The sequence below is a fragment of the Ursus americanus genome, chromosome 1, assembly GCF_024610735.1.
Source record: "Ursus americanus isolate L20-20 chromosome 1, mUrsAme1.1.p, whole genome shotgun sequence".
NCBI classification, from domain to species: domain Eukaryota; kingdom Metazoa; phylum Chordata; class Mammalia; order Carnivora; family Ursidae; genus Ursus; species Ursus americanus.
In genome coordinates, this window is record NC_142127.1 from 56,402,774 (window position 1) to 56,429,323 (window position 26,550).

Below are 26,550 nucleotides of genomic sequence, written 5' to 3' on the forward strand. Positions count from 1 at the left end.
TGTATTAACTAAGGTAGTATTATTTTCTTATTTGGTAAAGATTTTATTTATTTATTCACCAGAGAGAGAGAGAGTGAGAGCACAAGCAGGGACAGTGGCAAGCAGAGGGAGAAGCAGGCTCCCCACTGAGCAAGGAGCCAGTGGGACTTGATCCCAGAACCCTGGGATCTTGACCTGAGCCGAAGGCAGATGCTTAACCGTCTGAGCCACCCAGATGTCCTGTCCCTAAACTAAGGTAGTACTATTATTCTAATATTATACATCAGGAAACTGAAGCATGGAGACAGGACATAACTTACCTGAGGTTACACAGTGAGGAAGTTGAGGAGTGGGGATTTGAAAACAGTTCTGGTCCTGCAACTGGAACCCTTAACCATAGGCTGTTCACTTTCTATGTAAATATTCTGCCCAGTAGTCTTCAAATCAGTTGAATTTTAGAACCGTCTCAAGAATATTTCAAAGGTACCACCATGTAGGTTCCACCTCTAGGGATTCTGGTGTAATGGGTTTGCATGGGACCTGTCATCAGTGTATCTAAAAAAGTGCTAAGGTGATTTTAAAGTACAGAGAGGCAAGAGCGCTGAGCCTAGGTCACCTGGCTGTTTAGTAGTTGAGACAGAAGCAGAATCCAGATACCTTGACTTTTTCCTGTACATTAGAGTAGCTCCTACTTTCAGCAGATTGAGGGAAAAAATAGAACACATTTTCACTCTGGAGTTATGAATTTGAATTTCTTAAAACAAAAAGTGTTAGTTCACTGCGGATCATGAAAGATAAGATTTCTTTTGGTGGTTATTAAAACTAATATGGATTATCAATTTTCCGAGATAGTTAAGTGCATTAATAAGAAACTGATGAACATTTCCAAATTCCCTTTGTTAAATATTGTAGCACTAATATAATTTAGACACCAGAGGTCTCTGCTATACAATTTGAACTCTCTATATGATAAAGAGCCCTCCTGAGAATCAACTTAAGGCAAAATGTTTTCAAGAAGGATGAAGGGGGTGCTATGCTAAATGTTGAACAGCCAACTCCCGGGGGAAAAGCCCTGATTTGTAGTGTTTACCAAATCATAGTATAAATATGATTCTAATTTCAAGGTACCAAAGTGATGGGCATTATTGAATTCAGAGCTCAGCAGCATACCATTACACAGTATTTCCATATATATATATATACACAATCAACATAAAAAAATCTCAAGAGCATAGATAATAGTAAAATGTAGTTAAATAATTAGGAAGCTGTAGGTATTGAATATTTATCACCTTTGTTTTAAATATAATTCATTTAACATACGTTTATATGGTTTAATTTTTAACAATACTATATTTAACAACTGGCTTGCAAAATTCCTGAAAATTTAATAATCAGCTCTTGTAAACCTGTCCAATATACCACTGAAAATGCATCCATTCAATCATACATTTTTCTTTTTTTTTTAATGTTTTTATTATATTATGTTAGTCACCATACAGTACATCCCTGGTTTCTGATGTAAAGTTCGATGATTCATTAGTTGCGTATAACACCCAGTGCACCATGCAATACGTGCCCTCCTTACTACCCATCACCGGTCTATCCCATTCCCCCACCCCCCTGCTCTCTGAAGCCCTCAGTTTGTTTCTCAGAGTCCATAGTGTCTCATGCTTCATTCCCCCTTCTGATTACCCCCCCTTTCTTTATCCCTTTCTTCCCCTACCGATCTTCCTAGTTCTTATGTTCCATAGATGAGAGAAATCATATGATAATTGTCTTTCTCTGCTTATTTCATTTAGCATTATCTCCTCCAGTGCCGTCCATGTTGCAGCAAATGTTGAGAAATTGTTCCTTCTGATAGCTGAGTAATATTCCATTGTATATATGGACCACACCTTCTTAATCCAGTCATCTGTTGAAGGGCATCTCGGTTCCTTCCACGATTTAGCTATTGTGGACAATGCTGCTATGAACATTGGGGTGCATATGGCCCTTTTCCTCAATACGTCTGTATCTTTGGGGTAAATACCCAGTAGTGCAATGGCTGGGTCATAGGGTGGCTCAATTTTTAACTTTTTAAGGGACCTCCACACTGTTTTCCAGATGGCTGTACCAACTTGCACTCCCACCAACAATGTAGGAGGGATCCCCTTTCTCCACATCCTCTCCAACAATTGTTGTTTCTTGCCTTGTCAAGTTTTGCCATTCTAACTGGCGTAAGGTGGTATCTCAGTGTGGTTTTGATTTGAATTTCCCTGATGGCTAATGATTTTGAACATTTTTTCATATGTCCGTTAGCCATTTGTATGTCTTCATTGGAAAAGTGTCTGTTCATATCTTCTGCCCATTTTATGATTTGTTTATTTGTTCCTCGTGTATTGAGTTTGAGAAGTTCTTTGTAGATCTTGGATACCAGTCTTTTATCTGTAGTATCATTTGCAAATATATTCTCCCATTCCATGGGCTGCTTCTTAGTTTTTTTGACTGTTTCCTTGGCTGTGCAGAAGCTTTTTATCTTGATGAAGTCCCACAAGTTCATTTTATCTTTTGTTTCTCTTGCCTTTGGAGATGTGTCATGAAAAAGGTTGCTTTGGCCGATGTCGTAGAGGTTGCTGCCTATGTTCTCCTCTAGGATTTTGATGGATTCCTGTCTCACATCGAGGTCTTTCATCCATTTGGAGTTTATCTTTGTGTATGGTGTGAGAGAGTGGTCAAGTTTCATTCTTTTGCATGTAGCTGTCCAATTTTCCCAGCACCATTTATTGAAGAGACTGTCTTTTTCCCACCGGATGTTTTTTCCTGCTTTATCAAAGATTAGTTGCCCAAAGAGCCGAGGGTCCATTTCTGGGTTCTCTATTCTGTTCCATTGGTCTACGTGTCTGTTTTTGTCCCAGTACCATGCTGTCTTTGCTATCAGAGCTTTGTAGTACAGCTCGAAATCCGGCATTGTGATGCCCCCAGCTTTGTTTTTGTTTTCAACAGTTCCTTGGGGATTCGGGACCTTTTCTGGTTCCACACAAATTTAAGGGCTGTTTGTTCCAGTTCTTTGAAAAATGTCATTGGTATTTTGATCAGGATGGCACTGAAAGTGTAGATTGCTCTGGGTAGCATGGATATTTTAACTATGTTAATTCTTCCGATCCATGAGCATGGAATATTTTTCCATCTTTTTGTGTCTTCTTCAATGTCTTTCAAGAGTGATTTATAATTTCTTGAATATAGATCCTTTACATCTCTGGTTAAGTTAATTCCAAGGTAATGTATGGTTTTTGGTGCTACTGTAAATGGGATGGATTCCCTAATTTCTCTTTCTTCAGTCTCATTATTCGTGTATAGAAATGCAACTGATTTCTGAGCATTGATTTTGTATCCCGCCACATTACTGAACCGCTCTATAACTTCTAATAGTTTGGGAGTGGATTCTTTTGGGTTTTCCATATAGAGTATCATGTCATCTGCGAAGAGAGTTTGACTTCCTCTTTGCCATTTTGAATACCTTTTATCCCTTTTTGATGTCTGATTGCTGTTGCAAGGACTTCTAGTACTATGTTGAATAATAGTGGCGAGAGTGGGCATCCATGTCGTGTTCCTGATCTTAAGGGAAAGGCTTCCAGCTTTTCCCCATTGAGAATGATATTTGCTGTAGGCTTTTCATAGATGATTTTTATGAGATTGAGGAATGTACCCTCTATCCCTACACTCTGAAGGGTTTTAATCAGAAAGGATGCTGTATTTTGCCAAATGCTTTTTCTGCATCTATTGAGAGAATCATATGATTTTTGGCTTTTTCCTTCTGGATAAAATCTAAGACACTGATCGATTTGCGAATGTTGAATCACCATTGCATCCCAGGGATGAATCCCACTTGGTCATGATGGATAATCCTTTTAATGTACTGTTGGATTCTATTAGCCAGGATCTTGTTGAGGATTTTGGCATCCATATTCATTAGGGAAATCGGTCTGTAATTCTCCTTTTTGATGGGGTCTTTGCCTGGTTTGGGGATCAAGGTAATATTGGCCACATAGAATGAGTTTGGTAGCTTTCCTTATGTTTCTATTATTTGAAATAGGTTTAGGAGAATAGGAATTATTTCTTCTTTGAATGTCTGGTAGAATATCCCAGGAAAACCATCCGGTCCTGGAGTTCTGTTTTTTGGAAGGTTGTTTATCACTGTTTCAATCTCTTCAAAATTAATTGGCCTGTTTAAAAAATCAATTTCTTCCTGTTTCAGTCTTGGTAGTTGATAGGTTTCCAGGAAGTCCTCCATCTCTTCCAGATTGCTTAATTTATTGGCATAAAGCTGTTGATAAAAGTTTCTAATAATCCTTCCAATTTCATTGGTGTTGGTTGTGACCTCTCCTTTTTCATTCATAATTTTATTGATTTGGGTCCTTTCTCAATTCTTTTGGATAAGTCTTGCCAGTGGTCTGTCAATTTTATTAATTCTTTCAAAGAACCAGCTTCTAGTTCTATTGATCTGCTCTACTGTACTCCTGTTTTCTAATTCATTGATTTCTGCTCTAATCTTGGTCAACTGCTTCCTCGTGCATGGATTAGGCCTGTCCCTCTGTTGTTGGTCCAGCTTCTTGAGGTGAGAATATAAAAACTGCATTTTAGATTTTTCTATTCTTTTGTGTGAGGCTTGGATGGCTATGTATTTCCCCCTTAGGACTGCCTTTGCAGTATCCCATAGGTTTTGGACCATTGTGTGTTCATTCTCATTGGTCTCCATAAATTGTTAAAATTGATTTTTGATTTCCTGGTTTATTGAATCATTCCTGAGCAGGATGGCTCTTAGTCTCCAAGTGTTTGAGTTTCTTCCAAATTTTTCCTTGTGGTTGAGTTCCAGTTTCAAAGTGTTGCGGTCTGAGAACACGCAGGGAATAATTTCAGTCTTTTGGTATTGGTTGAGACCTGTTTTGTGTCCCAGAACATGGTCTATTCTTGAGAATGTTCCATGGGCATTAGAATAGAATGAGTAGTCTTTGGTTCTGGGGTGTAGTGTTCTATATATATCTATGAGGTCCAACTCGTCGAGTATGGCATTCAAAGCTCTTGTTTCTATGTTGGTTTTCTGCTCCGGTGCTCTGTCTATTGCTGATAGTGGAGTGTTGAGGTCCCCTACTATTAACGTATTTTTATCTATATGTCTCTTTATTCTGGTTAAGAGTTGACTTGTGTATTTTTGCTGCTCCCCTGGTTGGGGCATATATATTTATAATTGTCATATCCACTTGTTGGATACATCCTTTAAGAATTATATAGTGCCCTTCTGTGTCTCTAACTATAGTCTTTAGTTTAAAATCCAATCTGTCTGATATGAGAATTGCTACCCCAGCTTTCTTTTGAGGTCCATTGGCATGAAAGATGGTATTCCATCCCTTTACTTTCAGTCTGGATGTATCTTTAGGTTCAAAATGAGTGTCTTGTAGACAGCAAATGGATGGGTCATGTCTTTTTATCCAATCTGCAACCTTGTGGCTTTTATGGGAGCATTTAGGCCATTTACAATGAGACTGATTATTGAGAGATATGATTTTAATGATGCCATGTTGCCTGTAAAGTCTTTGTTTCTATAGATTTTGACTTTCTGTTCTGTATCACTCTTGGGGCTGTTTTACTTTTATAGAACCCCCCTTAATATCTCCTGTAGGGCTGGTTTCATGGTTACGAAATTGGTCAATGACTGGCGATTCTGGAAAGTCTTTACTTCTCCATCAATTCTGAATGACAGCCTTGCTGGATAAAGGATCCTTGGCTGCATGTTTTTCTCTGAAAGAGCTTTAAAAATGCCCCCTCAACCCTTTCTCTCATTCCAGGTCTGTGTAGACAGGTCTGACATAATTCTGATACCTTTGCCTTGGTACGTGAGAAATTTCTTTGCCCTGGCCGCTTTCAATACTGTATCCTTGCATCTAATATTTGCGAAATACACTATGATGTGACGTGGTGTAGGTTTGTCATGGTTGAGCTTGGGAGGGGTCCTCTCTGCCTCTTGGACATGAATGTTTGTTTTCCTTGCTAGATTAGGGAAGTTCTCAGCTACAATTTGTTCAAATATCTCTTCTAGACCTCTGTTTTTCTCCACCCCCTCGGGGATGCCAATGATTCTGACATTGGAACGTTTCATTGAGTCAGTAATCTCCTGTAACCTACATTCTTGAGCATGGATTTTTTTGAGCCCAGATTCTATTTTAGCTTTTTTTCCTACTAACCCATCCTCCAATTCGCTGATACATTCTTCTGCCTCATTCACCCTGGCCGTCAGAGCATCTAGTTTTGACTGCATTTGGCTCATAGAATTTTTAATTTCTGCCAGGTTCGCTCTCATTTCTGCCCTTAGAGATTCTATATTCTTTTTTTTTTTTTCAAGATTTTATTTATTTATTCGACAGAGATAGAGACAGCCAGCGAGAGAGGGAACACAAGCAGGGGGAGTGGGAGAGGAAGAAGCAGGCTCATAGCAGAAGAGCCTGATGTGGGGCTTGATCCCAGATCGCCGGGATCACGCCCTGAGCCGAAGGCAGACGCTTAACCGCTGTGCCACCCAGGCGCCCCCCAGAGATTCTATATTCTCATTAACATTTTCGTTAATACTTTTTTCAAGTCTACACATCATCTTGACCATTGTTACTCTGAAGTCCATTTCTGATAATTTGGTTATATCCATATCCATTAGTTCTGTGGCAAGAGGCCACAGACTCATTGTCTTTTCTTTGCTGGGGAGGATTTCTCCTTCTCCTCATTCTGTTGAGGAGAGGTTGCGGGGTTGTCCAGAGCCCAAATTATTGACCGGGACCCAGGCAGTGCACCCTTGTTTTATAGGGATCTTAGGGATGTGGGCTTCTTGAGTTTTCAGCCTGCCTTCTGGGGTAGGGGCCTGCTGTGCCGATACTCAGGCAACCCTGTTTGGGTAGAGTCTCCGTGTCCCCTGCGAGGGGGGATGGGGATGGGCACACTGTGAGCCAGTATTTCTAGGCTTTTGTTCTCTGGCGGCTTTCCCTGGTGGTCTGCTGTACCTCTTCTGAGAGTCAGAGCAGCAGTGGCCGAATCTCAGCCTCTGTCTCAGAACAGAGGGATCGTGGACCATTCTCCACTGCTGTTCTGGCCACTTTAACTCTGTTTCTGTGGGTGCTGCTCAACCCTGCAGTGTCCCGGGATGTGCGCCCCACACCCGGCGTCCCAGCCCTCACTTCCAGGGCCCGCGCGTCTCTGTTCTTTGTGTTTCTAACGCTGCCAGCCACCAGCCGCCCTGCACGCTCCCGGACCTCCCGGTCTCAGTCTGGTTCCAGTGAGCGCACCGGAGCTCCGTTTCAGTCTGGTCGCCTGTTCCCCGGTTCACAGTCTCAGTCTGCTCTCGAAGTCCGCGAGTCCGCCCTCTCCCCTGTGCAGGTGGCTACTGCTTCCCGGCACCCGAACGCAGTGGCTCCCTCCCCCTTCCGTTTATCTTCCGATATCTGTGCGCGGATTCATGGCTCCCCGTTTCGTACCTCAATACTCAGCACTGGAGATGTTCATTTGTAGAGATGTATCTTCCTGCATCTCAGGCTGATTCCGTGGATGTTCAGGCAGATCTGGTACCTATCCAACTCGACTCAGGGGACAGGCTGAAAAAGGGGTCCCCTACTCCTCCGCCATCTTAACTCCTCCCCAATCACACATTTTTCTTGGAGAAGAACAATATTTAATCAAATAAAGTAAATAACAATACGCCAATTTTTATGGCACATAGGGTCTAGAGGGGAGAAAATAATCTTTCTTCGTGTATTGAGCTTTCTCAAGAATGAGAACTATTGATTAAATCCTTCAAGATAAATCAGCTTTCATTGTGAGCTACAGAACATAAAGGTTAAGAGTTTGGTTTCTAGGGTCAGAACACCTGGATTTGAGGGGCGCCTGGGTGGCTCAGCCCTTAAGCATCTGTCTTCCGCTCAGGTCATGATCCCAGGGTGCTGGGATTGAGCCCCGCATGGGGCTCCCTGTTCCACAGAAAGCCTGCTTCTCCCTCTCACACTCCCCCTGCTTGTGTTCCCTCTCTCGCTGTCTCTCTCTGTCAAATAAATAAAATCTTAAAAAAAAAAAAAAAGGACACCTGGATTTGAGTCCTATCTTGCCCACTTATCACCCTATAACTTTGGGAAAGTTACTTTAAAAAAAATTGACCATCTGTAAAATGGGATGATAATAGTCCTCACTGCAAAGAATTGTTGACAGAATTAAATGCTAATATGTTTAAAGCATATACAGTAGTGTCTGACACACTGCAAATGCTCACTGAATGTTAGTACCACTATCATATTAAATTTTAAAAAAAAGAAAGTGACTTCAAATATATAAACTGTGTATATTTGAGATAGTTACTTAAAGTTAGTTACTTAAAGTTCCCTGAACACACCAAGAGAATTCAAGTATCTTTGCCTTTTCTCACTTTCTTTCTTCCACCTGATATGATAAACTTTGCCATGTCTTTTTAAGTTCAGCTTATTAAGTTTAGATTGTACTATTTCTCTTAACTTTTCTCTGACTCGTTTGCACCATGGATGATTCAATAGTCTTGTGTAAGAACATATCTAATTTATTCTCTTTTTTTTAAAGATTTTATTTATTTATTCGACAGAGATAGAGACAGCCAGCGAGAGAGGGAACACAAGCAGGGGGAGTGGGAGAGGAAGAAGCAGGCTCATAGCGGAGGAGCCTGCTGTGGGGCTCGATCCCATAACGCCGGGATCACGCCCTGAGCCGAAGGCAGACGCTTAACCACTGTGCCACCCAGGCGTCCCTTTAATTTATTCTTAATACATAGTTAATAAGTTCCTGAAAACATGTTCTAAGGTCAAGCATTTGAAGGCCAAATAGAGGCATGTGCATTGGGAAGTAACGTGAGTGGGTCTGCTTCCTGGAATCCTTATTCCTCAAGGACTAACCACTCTTTACAGGAACTTTGAGTAGCTTCTTCAGGTGACAGCTCAAATCCTCCTGGATTACCCATATAAAAAAACTGTTCAGTGCATGAAAGTCTGGTTTGCAAAGTTTGGGGACAACTAAGCATGGCTCAAGTGAAGTTTGTATTAAAGTGAAAATTATTAAGTTTAAGGGCCACGCAAAACTCTATGATATCTATGCTGTCCCTCTGTTCTCCTTCTGGTAGTCTTAAAGGCATTGTATTTCAATCTGTTGTACCCACATACCACAATTTCAGGTATGTGCTAGGGGATCAATAAATGTTGGCTGTATTTAATTTCACTTAATCAGTTGCTATAATCATTTAAAAAACCCTAAATTTAGGAAAAAATATCTTTACCATCTCCTGTCAATTGAATATCATTTTGTATAATAAAGGAAGCTATGTAACTATAAATTTCCTTTTCCTTCCTACAGTAGCTCTGTAATTTTATTTAAATGATCAATTGTCTTATATAGATAGATGGAAGGGAAGGAAAAGGAAGAAAGGAAAGGAGCGAGGGAGAAAAAAGGAAGGAAGGGAGAGAGGGAAGGCAAATTGTTTTTTCCTTAAAAGAAGTATCTCTTTAAATATAGAATCATTGCTGTATTCTATTTCCATCAATATAATGAATTGACCAACTATTCTTAAAAAACCCTCCTCTTGCAAAATGGATAGAATTATTTTAAGAATCCTTTTAGATGCATAGAAGATTTAGAAAGAAACCAAGGAAAGTTTTCAAAGGCCCAAAATGGAAAGCCAGTTTTGTAAGATGGTACTATTGCCATGGCTGCCCTGAGAGCATTTGCAGCACAGGTATCCTAGTCTTGTGGGTTCTAACCACTGAGTGGGAGTAGAAATCCTCTGCAAGGTGGGAAATTGAAAATGAAACTCAAAGCCAAGTCCTTTGAAGAGCAACCCTGCAAAAAGCCTGCTCACTAGCAAAGGGGATAGCAAGGAAAATTGTCTGTTTTGGCCAGAAACTGGGGAGAGGGGGCGGCTTTCTGAGAGTTTATAACAATAGTCCTATCCTTACATGGCTCAGGACTTAGATATTCTCTACATGTCTGCTCTGGGAAACCTCAAAAAGGAAAAATAAAAGATACGTTCCAGGGTTGGTTCCATCCCAGAGCACCTAGAAGAAGCTAAAAGAATTTTTTCAAAAGGCTGCACCTTCAATCCAAGTCTTGCAGAATTCCCTCAGTGAAAGCCCAAATTTTGTTTCTTTACTTACAAACTTTGAAGCAATAAAGATTGTATGGGATACTTTCAAAAATTTTAAAGATTTCCACTTTTAATGTGTTATTACAACTGCATTTTAATAAATATTTAATTCGATTCTGACTCCAACTGCCTACTTGAGGAAAGATGGAGACACAGACCAGCACATTGGGTGGGCTGGTCTGCTAGTCCCAGAGAGGCAAACCTGAACTGAAGGACAGGACTCATGGGGTTGGGCAGAGAGTCTGAAGACCCCAGAATCTGCCAATACTGATTCTTTACAGCCCTCACAGCTCTCTAAACCCAACCCATGCAAAACTAATAGTAGGAAACTATAAAAAAGAAAAAGAAAAACAAGGGTTTGTTAAAATATGTATTTTGGTGACTAAGTTCAGTAATTTGGCCCTTTGGTAAACTGACTTTTAGATGATTGGCTTTAGTCCAATTGGCCTAGAATTAACTATAGCAGGTCAATTTGGCTTGGTCCTTAGTCATCAGATGAGAACATCCTGGCAACATGAGGCTAGACTGGAGCCAGAACCAAGGGGTAAGTGCAAGCTGGCCAGGTGGAAAGAGAGGAGTAGAGCAAGGCAAGAGCAGGAGGAAGAAGGGCACGCAGAAAAGCCTGAACTGGCAAGAGAAACAGGGTTGAGATGAAGCCAAAGTGTACTCCAGGTCCAACTAGGATGAACGCTGGAGGGCTATATTTAAGAGTTCTATCTTTGTCCTGGGTCACTGGGAGTAACATGATGATATTTGGGTTTTGGAAAGCATTCTGGCTACAACGTGGAGAATGAACTGGAAAGCAGCTGGGGCATATGTACGACGATCCAGCAGAAAACTCTTACACCGGTTTGCTGTGAGATGACAGTAGCCTGGACTGGGGCAGGAGTGAAGGAGATGGTGAGCATTGGACAGATCAGAGTAGTTGTCCCCAGTGGGGGGTGACTTTGCTCCACAGGCATCATTCAAATATCTGTAGACATTTCTGGTTGTAAGAACTAGGCTAGAGGGAAGGGCTATTGGCATCTAATGCATATAGGCCAGGGATGCTACCAAACATCCCACAGTGTACAGCACAGCCACACCAAAACAAAGAACTGCCTGACCCAAAATGCCAGCGCGCCCAGGCTGAGAAACCAACAGAGTAACACGGACTTCCTCTCAGAAATTATAAATTTAAGTATAATGCCAGATTTATCAAAATAAAATGCAATGACCATAAGAAAAAAACACAATGTCAGTAACTGCTTTAGGGATGACAAAATTTAAATAAACTGGTACAATTCAGAGCAATTATTAAATATATACGTATAGTTACTAAATGCTCAGAGGGGATGAGAGCTGTAAACTGCATTCCCAGCTTGACAGAAATACACAGTGACTAAATCTAGCATTGTCTGCAAAAGAGGCACGCACCTCACTCTGGTAACAGTCAGCAGGATCTAAATTTAGTTTATACTCTTAGTGCATTAAAATAGCATCAAGAAGCTCAGGAAGTCTAAAACCATCACACTCCAAGTTTCTGTCTATACTGTTAATAGCTACTTGCCAAGATCCCTGTTGCCCATGTGATGATTATAGCCTATTAAAAACATGTCTTCTGCAAAGTGCTCTCAAAAAAAAAAAAAAAAAGCAGGAAATGGAGTTAAGGGAATGATTCTAGATAAAATAATTGGCAACACAAATATCACAATGTAGACATTCATAAGGAATATATCTTGACTCCTGAAGTTTCGTGAGAGCTTTATGAGGGTTTTTTACTGTTTACTATAAAAGTTAAAATGCTTTCAATCAGAGTTCCAGTGTCACAATGGTAAATTAGAAAAGCAAATAAACAATTTTATGTGAACAGAAAATCTACTAATTGCCTACATGTGACTTGGATAAAAGTTTAACAGGGGAAGAGCTGAGCCAGGCCTATTACTGCAAATGGGGAGTGATTCAGAGTAGGCTTGGTGCCTTAATTTATCTGTTAAACCTCTCTTCTAGTCAAACAAACAAAACCCAGATGGACTGACCCAACGAGATTCATTTTTTCACTTCAGTGCACAGGACCTTGTAAATGCAGTTTGAGATTTTAAAAAATTGCTTTATTTTCTGAAATTTTAGTTCAAGATGTATTCCTTCCAGTAAAGTAGGCTCAAATGTTGCATTCTGTAATCATCTAAGCAGGTACATACTGCTAGAACAAACCTAGAAAGCGTTCAGAATTAATATCCTACAGCAAGGATAGTTTGGGGTTTTTTCCTATCAAGAAGCCATGAACAAAAAAGGAAACCAAAATCAGCAGCTTCATTAACGTCAAATTAAGCCATGTTACTGTTTTTTTTTTTTTTTAACAGCAATATTTATATGTATACACTCCTCCACTCATGGGCAGATTCTTTTCCAGTGTTAGATATATGATATACAAAAAGTGTCTGTTTCAGTCCCTCTGTCTCCTCACACTTGTGCTGCACTCCTCATGGCTATATGCCTGTGCCTGTGACTAGAAATAGATCCTTAGCTAGATACACAGATACCTGAAACAAAGTCTACATTTCTCAGTTTGTTTAATAAAAACTTCTGTATGTTTACACCCATGGGCATTAATGGGCCATTATAGGATCAGTTTAAGCACCTATTGGTTAAACATTAATGAATAGCACTTTTGAATGCATAACTGAGTGGAAATCTTTGCATGTGGGAGATGACTCAACCTAAAACAACAATTCCCCAAGAGTCTAGAGAATAAGAATCTCCTTAAGCTATTCTGTTGTTCTTTGCTAAAACAATAATAGTAACAACAGTTAATAAGAAATGAAATTGAAGAAGGCTTAAAACTTTGCAAACTGAGGGCTTCAGAGGGGAGGGGGATGGGGGAATGGGGTAGGCCGGTGATGGGTATTAAGGAGGGCATGTATTGCATAGTGCACTGGGTGTTATACACAAGTAATGAATTGAATCATGGAACTTTACATCAAAAACTAGGGATGTACTGTATGGTGACTAATATAATATAATAAAAAATTATTATTAAAAAGAACCAAAACTTTGCTAGAAGCTCATGGTTATCTGAAACTGTGTCCTGAGTTTGAAGAAAAGCAAGAAACCAATCCAAGGATGTCTATGTACCAGGGTCAAGTTAGGACAGAGTTTCTCGCTGTTGCTGACAGAATAAGGAACTCAGTCTTCTTACTGAGTTTGCCAGATTAGAAGTATCTTCTTGTACTTGTTGAAACAAAATTTGTTCCTACATTCCCTTATGCATCCAGCTTTCTTAATCACGGCTTATCAATTGATTTTGAACCTCTAAGTCTGAACAGTTTTGACGTGTATGTTTCTTATTACTGCTTTTGGCTACTCTATAAATCTAAACCTGATTCCTGATTTCTCTTTCTTTTGCCTTAATTTTGTTTAAAGTGAATTTGACTACAATTAATCCTGGCTGATAAGAAATGGCTCTACTTCCATTCTCATTTCTTTTCTTTTTTAAAAATAAGCTTTTTACTTTGGAATGATTTTAGATTTATTCCATTTACTTTTTTGATAAAGAAGCTGTGCTTATTCTAGGAACGCAAAGTTGGTTAAGGATTCTAAAATAAAGTAATTCTTACTACTTTAACAGAAGGAGAAAAATCATGCAACCATCTCAATACGTGTAGAAAAAGAATTTAAAAAAACAGAAAATCCATTATTGACAAAAAAAGTCTTAGTAAGCTGTTAATAAAATGAAATTTCCTTAATTTGAAAAAAAGTTATCTTTAATCAAAATAGTACAGTACCTGTATAAAAACAGACAAACAGAACAATGGAACAGAACAGAGAACCCAGAAATAAACCCACACATTACATAGTCAAGTAATCTATGACGAAGCTGGCAAGAGCACACAAGAAAAGGGCAATCTCTTCAATAATCGGTACTGGGAAAACAGGGTGCTCACATGCAAAAGAATGAAATTGGATCCTTATCTTACACCATATACAAAAAACAACTCAAAAAATAAGTCAATAATATCAATTCAATGTCTATAAAAGAGTTGGAAAATGAGATTTAAAAAATGAAACTATGTACAATGGCATAAAACATCAAATACCTAGGAACAAATTTCAAGAACGGTATGCAAGACCCTCTGTACAGAAAAATATAAAACATTACTAAAATGAAAACCAAAAGAACGTGGACATACCATACTTGTAGACTGGAGAAACTCAGTGTTGTAAAGATGTCATTTCTCTCAAATTGACCTATAGATTTTATGCAATCCCAATAAAAATTTCAGAAGTTTTCTTTTTTTTAAGCGGATGATATTATTCTAAAATTTATATGGAAATACAAAGGACAAAGAATAGACAAGACAAACTTGGAGAAAAACAAGGTGAGACGAAGAGCTCAAGTGCAGATCAACACTTACTATAGAGTCATAGTAATTAAGACAGCATGGTATTGGCATAAGGCCAAATACACCAAAGAAACAAATAGTTATGATAGTCCAATACATATATGGACACTGAATTTATGGCAGACCAGTGGAAAGGATTGTTTTTTAAATAAATGGTTCTGCATCCATTGTACCTGCACATGGGGAAAACAAACAAACAAACCCTGATTCCCAAACCCCACTTCATGTCACACATAAAACTTAATCCTAGATGAACTGCAGCTCTAGATGTGAAAGGCAAAACAAAAGTTCTCTAACATTATACAGGAGAATATACTCATGTCCTTGTGGTAAGCAAGGATAACTTAAATAGAAATAAAAAGTCTTAACCACAAAAGAAGAGATTAACAAACTAGAGTGTGTGAAATTAAGGTCTTCTACTTATTATAACACCATTAAGAAATTAAAAAGCCAACCCACAGAGTGTGAGATATTTGCAATTCATAAATCTGACAAAGGACTCATCTTCAGACTAAACAACTTCTACAAATCATTTAAAAAACCAGGCAAACCAATAGAAAATAGGCAAGAGGGGCGCCTGGGTGGCACAGCGGTTAAGCGTCTGCCTTCGGCTCAGGGCGTGATCCCGGCGTTATGGGATCGAGCCCCACATCAGGCTCCTCCGCTATGAGCCTGCTTCTTCCTCTCCCACTCCCCCTGCTTGTGTTCCCTCTCTCGCTGGCTGTCTCTATCTCTGTTGAATAAATAAATAAAATCTTTAAAAAAAAAAAAGAAAATAGGCAAGAGACTTAAATAGGTATTTCACAAAAGGAGATATTCAAATTTTTTAATGAAATTATTAAAAGGTTTCAATCTCATTAATAATCAGGGAAGTACGAATTCAAACCAAAATAAGATCCCACTATATACCCATGAGAGTGACTAAAATCAAAAAAATTTAACAGTACCAAATGTTGGTGAGGATATGGAAAAATCAGGACTCTCACAAACTATGAATTTTCTAATTTGGAAAAACTCTTGAAGAAATTTCATTGCTGAACACAAGCATACCTTTAGATCAAGTAATTCTACACCTGGGATGTGTGTGTGTGTGTGTGTGTGTGTGTACATGTGTGGAGATATCTATAGGAGGTATATAATATATTGGATATAGGTATTTATTCATGGTTGTATTTGTAATAGCTTTGAACTGGAAACAATGCAAATGTTTCTCAATAGATAAATTATGGTATATTTGAAATATGGAATACTATTCAGCAATAAAAGTGACTCGAATACAGCTATATGCAACATCTCAAGAGAAACTTAATACAAAAAATACATATTACACGACTCCATTTATAAAATTCAAAAACAGGCAAAACTGAAGTATAATATTTGAAGCTGGGATGTTGGTTATCTTTGGGAAGGAGGGCGGCAGTCATTAGCTTAAAATGGGGCACAAGAAGGCTTTCTGGGTTGCTGGTAATGTTCTATTTCTTAACCTCAGTAGTAGCTACTTAAGTGCATTAACTTCATTATAATTCATTAAGGCAAATACTTATGATTTATGAACTGTTCTGAGCTATGTTATATTTCAAAATAATTTTTTTTGAAATATCCATCTTTTATCAATTTTTTTATCCATCCTTTATCCAACTTTTCACATTAGAATGTTAAATATTAATCTAAGATCTCAAGGTCATGATAAAAAATATATGGTTATAATTAAAAGTAGTAAGTAGTGTTACAAGTTATATAGCAGTTCACAAATTTTCACATCCATTTATCTCAGTATTTGTTTTTTTTTCTTTAAGATTTTATTTATTTGTTTGACACAGAGAGAGAGTACAAGTAGGCAGAGTGGCAAGCAGAGGGAGAGGGAGAAGCAGGCTCTCTGCTGAACTGAGCAGAGAGCCTGATGTGGGGCTTGATCCCAGGACTCTGGGATCATGACCTGAGGGGAAGACAGATGCTTAACAGACTGAGACACCCAGCCATTCCTTATCTCAATAGTTGTAACAACTGTTTGAGAGACAACAAGCAATAAGAGCTTTTTTTAAAGAGATGTATAAACAGACTCAGATTTTGTTCTCCAAGTTCACATGTCTAGAAAGTGGCAGAGTTCAGCTTTAGACTTTAATACTTGATCTCTAGATTGTTGCTCTTTATACTATCCATGTAACTATTTAAAATAATATGTAACTAAAATAAATGACCTTGATTCAAATAGCTGGGGTTTTATTTGATTCTGACTAGAATGACTGTGAGTCTTGAAGATCGCCATGCATTAAAAAATAAATGCATTTATTGAGGTCAATAACAGAAGGACAACATTTTCCACTTTTGTAATATCTATTTTGCCACATCAAGTAATGTGTGTGAACAGTGTTTCATACCTTCTTAACTGTAGCAATACATTTTAAATGTTGATTCTGTTTTGGGTCCTCTTTTAAAACTAAATGACAGTAATATCACTGAGCTGTTCAGGGACCTTATATTCTGTTCTCTAGTTGATTTCTCTAGTTTTAGAGAAAGGAAGAATTATTAGTTTCCTTTCTAGTGGTTATCCAATTAGAAGGATGAAAGAAATATTTTAGACTGCAGTTACAGAAATAGGTCAGAACACTATGCTAGTAAAATAATGAGTATGATGACTCTGTATAGCTTAAATATTCTTTGATCACTATAGAATACAGCTCTAACTTTCACCAGGTATTTTAAAATTACATACCTTTGGTCACAGTGGTTACCAGGAAAAAGAGTTCATATAACTTAATTGACATGATCTGCACTATTAGAAAAACATAATTCAGAGGTTTATAAAGCTGATGATGTGCAAGGAGTCTCACCCTTGAATGTGGGAAATTGCTGATGTTTCACTGTTGATGATGGTGTACATTGGTACAAATTCTATGGAAGAAAGTTTGGCAAGCAGTAGGAACAGTCTAAAATGGGCAATTTCTATGGCCATGTACTCAATTTATAGCAATTTTTCAAAGGAAACAACCAATGACAGAGATTTGCCTACAGGGTTATTTGCTGTAGCATAATTTATAATATAAAAACTTACTGTAGCATCAATGTCAAATAATAAAAAATTATTAAATTATCCATGGCATATTCATATTCACTTTGGAGCCATTAAAATATACCCTTTGGAGAAGCACTGTAAATGAATTGCTGTAAGATGATATTTGGCCAGACAAAACAATATTACTCAAACTCTGTCCTCAACTAGCCACCTCTCACCTGTGACGTAGGTGGCTTCCTTTCCCACAAAGGAAGATATTATGCCAAGGCTCCTGTGACTTTTCATACTTCAATGACAGCAAAAAACAGTTCTTTTTGACTCATTTTTCCTGCATCAGCAGGACCTGACTTTACTTATTATAGTAGCCACTTCCCCACCATTTTACCCCTTTTGTGACCTGACTCCCTTAAAGCAGGTTCTGAACATAATTTCTGAATTACAGCCCTGTTTCATGTGAGAATCACCATGCTCCGCATTTCTACATGCAGGGCCACCATGATGTGTTGCATCTGTGTGTCCTTCTCTGGGTTTCTTTCCATTTCCCACTGATCTTGTTGTAACTACAAAGTAACCACCTTTTATTTTAAGAAGTGATCTCTTTGGGGCGCCTGGGTGACTCAGTGGGTTAAGCGTCTGCCTTCAACTCGGGTCATGATCTCAGCAGGCTCCCTGCTCAGCAGGGGGTCTGCTTCTCCCTCTCTCTCTGCTCACGCTCTCCCTCTCTGTCTCTCTCATATAAATAAATAAAATCTTAAAAAAAAAAAGTGATCTCTTTGATATCTCACTTCCGATGCCTTATGTTCTGATTCCAAATCTCAGAATCGGTTCTGTGTTCATTTACATATTCTAACGGCTTTTGCCTTCTCACTGTGGTTTAACTCTGTCTTTGAGCAAACCTATTTACTAGACTTTAGACTGACTGTGGCTCAGATATATACTCTTCTTAGCCCTCAGGTTTGTGATCATTTATTTCACTGAGTTTTTGTTCCTTCTCAACCCAAGAAAACATTAGCCCTCCCCTAACTGGGTAGAGGTCCCCAATCCTATTATTTATTTAAATTATTATCATTATTAACTCCACTGCCCCAATGAGGTGAAATCAATACTTTGGTTCTCTGAAGTTCATAGCTGAGACCAGAGCTCATACAATGTAGGCTAAGAGACCCTGATCAAGAAGGAAAGTCATCCCTAAAGGAGTGAAGATCATCTCATTGGTGGAGAAGCAGCCCATATACAGAATCTCAGCTTCCTTCTCTTACATTTTCTCTTTTTGCATGTCTTTTAATGACTTATAATACAGACAAATAATGCCAAGTAATTAAGTGGGACTAACGTACCTTCCGAATAGTAGGTATAAAAGCATCCCATTCTTGTTAAAAAAAAAAAGTCCCCCACAGCCACACCTAGAATTAAGATGGGAAGCACCAGTGGTCAGGCTATCTATGAGTGGAAGAGAAGCATGGGTGGGGGGACAATTGTTGGGGTTTAGTTTCTCTTATCTTTTCATGTCTTTATTTTTGAAATGGTTTACAAAGAAACCACATTTATTACTTTACCATTAGAGAACATTAATGTTCATCTCCTTTTAAATGTGGCTACTTTATCTTGAACATCCTGAACAAACCATGTTAAGGCCTAAGTTTTTTAATCTGTTTTGAATTCTCCCCAATTCCCCAACTTCATCATCTTTTCGTGCCATTCTCATATGACACTGCCTTATTTTTAACTTTAAAATAAGAAAAGTTATAAGAAAGAATAGTTTTTCACATTTCTAAAAGATGGACCTTAAAACCTTCAAGGTGCCTCAATCTGTTTCTCAAGCCCTGGGTTTCCGAAACCTCGCATCTACATTCTCTGTCGGCTGGCAGAGGTCTCCATTAACAGCAAAATCATGCAAAATGCCAGTGACTGTTTCATTCTAAATGCACGTTCTGTATCATCTCTGTGCTCGGATTAGAAATAATTCCTGGACAGATACATACTCAGAGTTCAGCTTGTTGGTGGACCATGGTTGTAGAGCTCCTCCCATTTACCCTGTTGAGGTAAACAGTTACATCTTCACTCTCTGCTTGGCAGCAAACAAGAAACAAACACTACATTATAAATAAAGCAAAAGAGACTGAGGTCACTTCAACTCACCTTCTAAGCTTCCTCCACTTTAAAATGGTAAAATAAAATATTCATGTGCTACCATTATGTGGTTGAACACAAAGGGAAGCATTTCCTCTTAATTCTATTAATCCACGATTGCCCATAGCCTCCTACCAAGTCTATCATCTACATCTCTATCTACCTCATATAGGAGTGAGGAAGGTAGAAAAAAGTAATGGTCATACATATAGAATCAACAAGTGAGACAACTAATCAATCTTCCTAACAGCATGACAAATATACTGAATTACATTTCAAACATTCATTGGCACTTTGAACAAAAAACACTACCTAGTTAATCCACAAAATGACCTATTTCTCCAGGAGATGTCTGAGGCTGCCCGAGGCAACCTACCATCTCTGAGAATTTAGGGAACACAAATGAATACTGAATGCAAGTTTATTTTCTGAATTAAAATTTTAAGCACTTTAAGTGAAATAGCAATACTGAAAGTAATTTAACATCTTTTAAGATAATTCAAAGTGCTTAACTCATTTAATATAATTATCCTTTAACATTGTTATATAGTCCCTATTTTCCTAGTGCTCTTTAGAAAGGACAAAATACCCTTCCTTTTACCATAATTTTCCCCTTGTCTATATCTAATTGAAGAGCTTTCTATCAGGAAACTTGAAAAATGGATAATTACTGCTCTGGGGCCTCTCGTCAACTATGAACTTGGGAATTGGAGTTTCTGGCCTTGCTTAATGAAAAGTGTCTGAATTAAATTTCCTTCATCTCACAAGTATCATTTTTTTTTCTTTTGGTAAAAAGTTTCCCAGAGAATCTCTCTTAATAGCCACTGGCAAAGCCCATAATTCTACTACTGAAACAATGAGATCTATTTTCCAGATCATCAATCTTCATTCTCCAGACAGATACAATTGTTTGAAGAGTTGCAATTACATTATCCCTTGGTGCTTCTTCAGCCTCCACATTTGACTGATTCCACAGTTAAACAATTAAAAGGCCAAAGGAATTGGGGATTAATTTTTATCTCTAATAATAAAAAGTTCATTGCATTGAATTTCTTGGTATCAGCATCATCACCCTCCTAATTAAAAGTGCAGTAGTTATATAAACTTGCAAAAGGAGAAAAGGAAGTCAATACACGCTCATGGACTATATAATTTGAGTGTAGTAGCTGCAATCATCCTGACTGTATGGACAGCACCATTTTATACTACCTATAAATGAATCAATTTAAAGTGTTGGCTTAGCCCACAGAGCTAACAATTTCATCCTCTGATATTAAACACCACATGTTTTTGAATAGCAAACTATATTTAGTAAGAGATAGGTCCAGTAGATTCCAAACCAAATGTAGATACAGGATGAAGCACACATAGCAACAGCATACGGGTACGTTCTACTTCAGTTCGCATCAAAGGCCAGCAGGAGGCGGTGCCTTGCTGCCTTCTAATAATCAAAAAGGAGTCGAGGCCAGCTCTTCTTCACATTCCCTTCCCATCCCATCCCTTTCCACACAATTGATCCCTTTACCTCATCATGCTACCATCAGTTCCGTTCATGTTGGTGCTCCTCTCAAAGGCTCTAGGAAGACAGGACTCCCCTTCCCTTCCCAGGTGCCAAGGTTTGGATTCCACAGGTGTCCACTGGGCCCTAGGAATCTGAATTTTTCACAAGCAGCTACAGTGTCAATGAGGTGTGGTCCTGGAGCCACTTTTCCTTTTTTTAAAGTTTTTATTTAAATTCCAGTTAGTTAACGTACAGTGTAATATTAGTGCAACTGCTACAGGTGTATAATAGTGATTCAGCATTTCCAAACAACACCTGGTGCTCATCACAAGTGCCCTCCTTAATCCCCATCACCTACTTCACCCATCCCCCTACCCATCTCTCCTCTGGTAAACCATCAGTTTGTTCTCTATGGTTAAGACTTTCTTTCTTGGATTGCCTTTTTTTCCCCCCTCTGCTCATGTATTCTGTTTCTTAAATTCCACATATTAATGAAATAATATGGTGTTTGTCTTTTCTGACTTATTTCACTTAGCATAATACTCTCTGGCTCTATCCACATCGTTGCAAATGGCAAGAGTTCATTCTTTTTGATGGCTGAGTAATATTCTAGTGTATATATATGCCACATCTTCTTTATCCACTCATCAGTTGATGGACGCTTGGGCTGCTTCCATAATTTGACTATTGTTGATAATGGTGCTATAAACATTGGGGTACATACGTCCCTTTGAATTAGTGTTTTTGTATCCTTTGGATAAATACCTAGTAGTGCAATTGCTGGATTGTAGGGTAGTCCTATTTTTAACTTTCTGAGGAACCTCCATGCTGTTTTCCACAGTGGCTTCACCAGTTTGTACTGGGAGCCACTTTTCAAGGAAAAAACTGCCTGTGCGCTTCTGGAGTACTTCATGGTCTGTATCTTCTGAATGCTTGGCACAATGCCTCAGATAAGATAGCAACCTAAGAAAAATGACACCGAAAGCCTGGAAAAGGCAGGACTTATATTAGAAATTGGCTTGGGGAAAGGAAAGCTCAGAATTTGGTCCTATTGAGTGTTCTTTTATACACTTGTGTCTCTGGGTCTCAACTTCTTCAGGGTAAAAGTTCAACAGTAGGAGAAGAAGAAGGTTAAGAATGTGAATGGTAGGCTGGTAGAGAGGACAATATTTTAAGTGTATGATTTAGGATAAAATTCCTTGATCCCAAAAGCACAGTCCCTTCAATTTGTCCTCCCCCAAAACTGGAAAGAAAAAAAAAACACTCCATGAAATCATGATAGAAATCACTCAACAAATATAATATTTAAACATTAAAAATTATCTTAATCTGCTAAAAGTGAGTGATTTTCTTCTAATAAAATTGAAATTTTGTTTAAAAATATACATCTTAGGAAATTACCTGAAGTCTATGGAACAGTTCATCTGTGGGCTTCTGAGAATTACTTCACTTTTTGTTTTTGCCAATCTTCTCATGAGGCAACTGACCAGTCAAGCAAAAATTGTATTGTTTTATCAAAATATCTCCATATTTTATTCATTTCAGAATGTGTAGGCTAATTTCAGGGTCAGGACTTGTCTTCCATAAAACTATCCCAGTCAACTATTGGGTATTTACCCAAAGAATATGAAAACACTAGTTCAAAAAGGTATTTGTATCATATGTTTATTGCAGAATTATCTACAATAGCCAAATTATGAAAGCAGCCCAAGTGTCCATCATTAGATAAATGAATAAAGAAGATGTGGGGGGTGTATGTATGTGTATAATATATACATATATTATACACACATAGAAAGAGCACAATTATCATGATGAGCACTGAGTAATGTATAGAATTGCTGAATCATTACATTGTACACCTGAAACTAATATAACACTGTATGTTTACTGGATTTTAAAAGCATTTAGATAAAAATAAATAATATTAAAAAACTATCTCAGTCATATTTTCGACTAGATACAGTATACTCCTCTCACCCCCCACTCCAATATTACTGGCATATTGAGAGCTATCAAGAATACCCATGAGTGCTTGAATTAAGTCCTGTACTAAATGGGAGCCAGTTATGAAGGGAATGACCCCAACTATAGAGAAACTTCCCTGAAGAATGATGACTAGTATTGGATTATACTTTTTTGTAACTCACAACCCTAAGATCAAGACCTGAGCCAAAATGAAGAGTTGGACACTTAACTGACTAAGCCACCCACCCCCCCTTACTGAATTGCTCTTAAAGGAATGGGCTAGCTAGTAAACATCAACCCGAGGGACCTGTGTATTATAATCCGTTCTTTGGTTTCTGTTTCACAGGGTCAGTTGCTGCTTGTTATTCTCTTAACGCATCTCATGAACCCCAGATTTCTCTATTTCAAAATGATTGGCATGGAGTATGTTGCTTCATCCCCACATTCACTAACTGACCTGCACTGCTTCAAGCAATATCTCCGCAGGTCCTGTCATGTTGATTCTTTCCCAGCTCTTAGAAATACCCACCTCCGCCCATTAGGAGTTATTCCAGAAATTGCAAAATAAGAAGCTACTATATTAATAATACCCTTATGTTCCAAGTATATAATATTATAAAACAGGCATCATGGGAGAATAGGTCAGTGACTAAGAGAACACATCTGGAGTCCAATAGACCTGGGCTCACATTGTGACTCTGATGAGTACTAGCTGTGTAACCAACAGGGTGCCTACATCTCTCTGACTCTCATCCATAGAGTGGTGCTAACAACACTATACCTCACTGGGTTTACGTGAAGATTAAAAATGCTGCCTGCACGATAGTTAGCACAAGGACTGGTAAACGTATTTGTTCAACTGCTGGGAGCTACTACACTCATGCTACTGTTAATGACAAGGATACGTGCGTTAGAGTCATAATTAGTTCGGATCATGGCTCGGCATTTCAGTTTCTTCATTTGTAAAGTGAGGTTGGCACCAACTATGTTACAGATTTGGTTTGAAGTTTAGAGATAAATATATTAAAATCCTTGGTAAAATGCCTGGCACAGGGGCAAGCACTCAATGAATGGCAGCCATTGTAAATAATTACAGATGGAAATGACTTTGGTTATGAGACTGTGATCCATATGCCATAACTAACAACTTGTTTAAAGTTTAAAAGCCTTTTGATACCTTTCAGTGCTGCTGATCTGACTCCATCATGATCCTCGTGCTGGTGAGGAAACCTTATTCAGGCAGATATGAGCCCAGACTTTCTCATCCTCTATCTACTGAGAAGGGTTGCACCTCTACCAGCTCAGTTTCTTTCCCTTCTCTGCCTCAGAGGAGGGCTCTGTTGTCAGGCAAGTTCTCTGGGACTTCCGTGGTCTAGAAATGAAAGAAAGGTGGAAAAGTAGGAAGAAGGGAGACAGGTGGGTTAGAGGTGGGGGAGGGGATAGGGAAGACTTGAGAGAAAAGATGCTGGAGGAGCTGAGGGAGGGTGAGGAAACTCATGAAGGGAAAGGGAATTTCCTGAATACTGTTTTTTTGTATCCTCTCCTGAATATTCAAGGGAAGTAGGTAAAAACAAACAAACAAAAAACCAAAAAGACAGAAAAATAAAGAAGAAGAAGAAGAAGAAGAGTAGGAGGAGGAGGAGGAGGGGGAGGAGGAGGAGGAGGAGGCGGAGGAGGAGGAGGGAGAGGGAGAAGGAAAAAAACCCTTCTCTTGTTGTTGGACTATGTTCTTTGAGTGCCAGTGCTCTGAGGCTGTACCAAATGAGTCGTGGTTTCTGCTGGGTAATAAATACTATGGACTTGGCTGCTCCTGGGGGCAGAAGTGCCATAGGAAATCAGACACTGTATGAAGACAGGGCTACTTGATTTCCTAGTTAGGAAGCCATTTGAGGGAAATGCCTTTGGAACTGTGAACACTGGAGCATCTGGAGGAAGACTGTCAATGGTGTAACAAGGAAGAGAGGCTTCCCAAGTGAAATCAGAGAACCAAGGAATCAGGTGACCAGAGAGACCTAACCCAGAATATGTGTCCCTCAGTGGACCTGGAGATGGAGTTGGAAAGCTCCAGGAGCTCCATAGAAATGGGGCCCAGCACTGACAACATCACTTAAATGCAAGAAGTAGGGCTAAGTAGCAGCCCTCCATGCAGAGTAGAGAGGGGACATCTGCCAGAGAGAGAACTTGGGAGACAAAAGGAAAGGAATGTGGAAAACAAGAGCGCAGGAGAAGGAGAAGTAGGCTTATTGGGCTATGCGACCATGGCAGGAAAGCACTATGCAATGAATAATTTCCTTCTGCCCTTCCGGAGTCAATATGCCCCATTCTCCACCCTGCTCTGTGCCCTGGGAGGCTGACCTTTGTGGACTAGATCAGTGGCTCCCTTGTCCTCTGGCTTCTGGTTGAGTTCAGTTAATGCTGGCCACCAGCAAGAGACTAGACTGCAAGAAGAGAGGGAAAGCAGGTATTTGTTTACATCTTCATTTTTACCCTAAACTTTGTTTGATTTTACTTCTTCCTGGTGGCAACAAACTGGCCATACCCTTCCTAGGAAGTAGCAGCTCGTTGCATGCTGGTTGTCCCCTTCCTGTAGCTGCACCTGTCTCTGGTTCCTGGCAACGGCTCTCTTTCCTCGTTGCTTTGGGGTCAAGGGACAGTAATTGATTTCAGCTGTTGCTAGCTCCTGGCCCTTCTCTCTCTCCCATTTGTTCTCTTAACCCTGCCCACACCTTTGAAAATATTCCCTTCTCTAAACTCTCCTCAATTACCTACTTGAATGTACCATCTGCTGCCTGCCCAGACACCAACAGATAGACCCAAGTACAGTGATGACTGCAGAATGAGAAATGCAGAGGCAACGCATTGCCCTCCTGATGAAGGCAGAGGATGAGAGAAAATACGAGAATAGAACTGAATCACTGGACTAATGACTTTGGTTAGAAGATGTTTATGAACTTTATGTAAATCCAAAGCTTGATTCATAGTAATATGATCTACTTGTAATTATTTTCAATGATGATGATTTTGATTAAATAAGGCAATATATTTTGCAGGTTTCTGTTAATAGAATAAGTTGATTTGCAATGTTGCACAATGGAAAAGAGATTTAGGTTCAATTCCCATTTTTTACCACTTACTGTGTTAATTATTCCATCTTTGTATGCCTCAATTTTTCCATCTGAAAAATGGCGGTCATAATACCTTCTTCGCAGGATTCTTATGAGATTAAGATTCTTATGCTAGCTCACAGTAAATCCTTAACAAATGACAGTAGTACCTGTTATTCTTGTGCTTTGTCATATCCTTTTCTACCCCAAGTGTCAGTTTAAGAAATCCAAGATTGTGGTGTTATCAAGGGTGTTTAAATAGGGGTGAACCCAATCATTTCCCTCAGCACTGATTTAGATCT

At 38.9% G+C, this 26,550-nt stretch overlaps 1 protein-coding gene across 4 annotated transcripts in view; it reads right to left on the minus strand.

Annotated features, from left to right (window-relative positions):
- Window positions 1-26,550, minus strand: part of ZNF385B (zinc finger protein 385B) — a 296,219-nt gene that overhangs the window by 202,506 nt on the left and 67,163 nt on the right. The window contains exon 2 of one of the 4 annotated variants that reach the window (XM_087861857.1): window positions 19,528-19,579. The exons of 2 other annotated variants lie outside the window; for them this stretch is intronic. The gene's annotated coding sequence lies outside the window, so the exon portion shown is untranslated. Of the gene's footprint in view, window positions 1-19,527; window positions 24,761-26,550 lie in introns of those variants that run through there. One more of the 4 variants, XM_087861856.1, reaches the window with a different exon arrangement.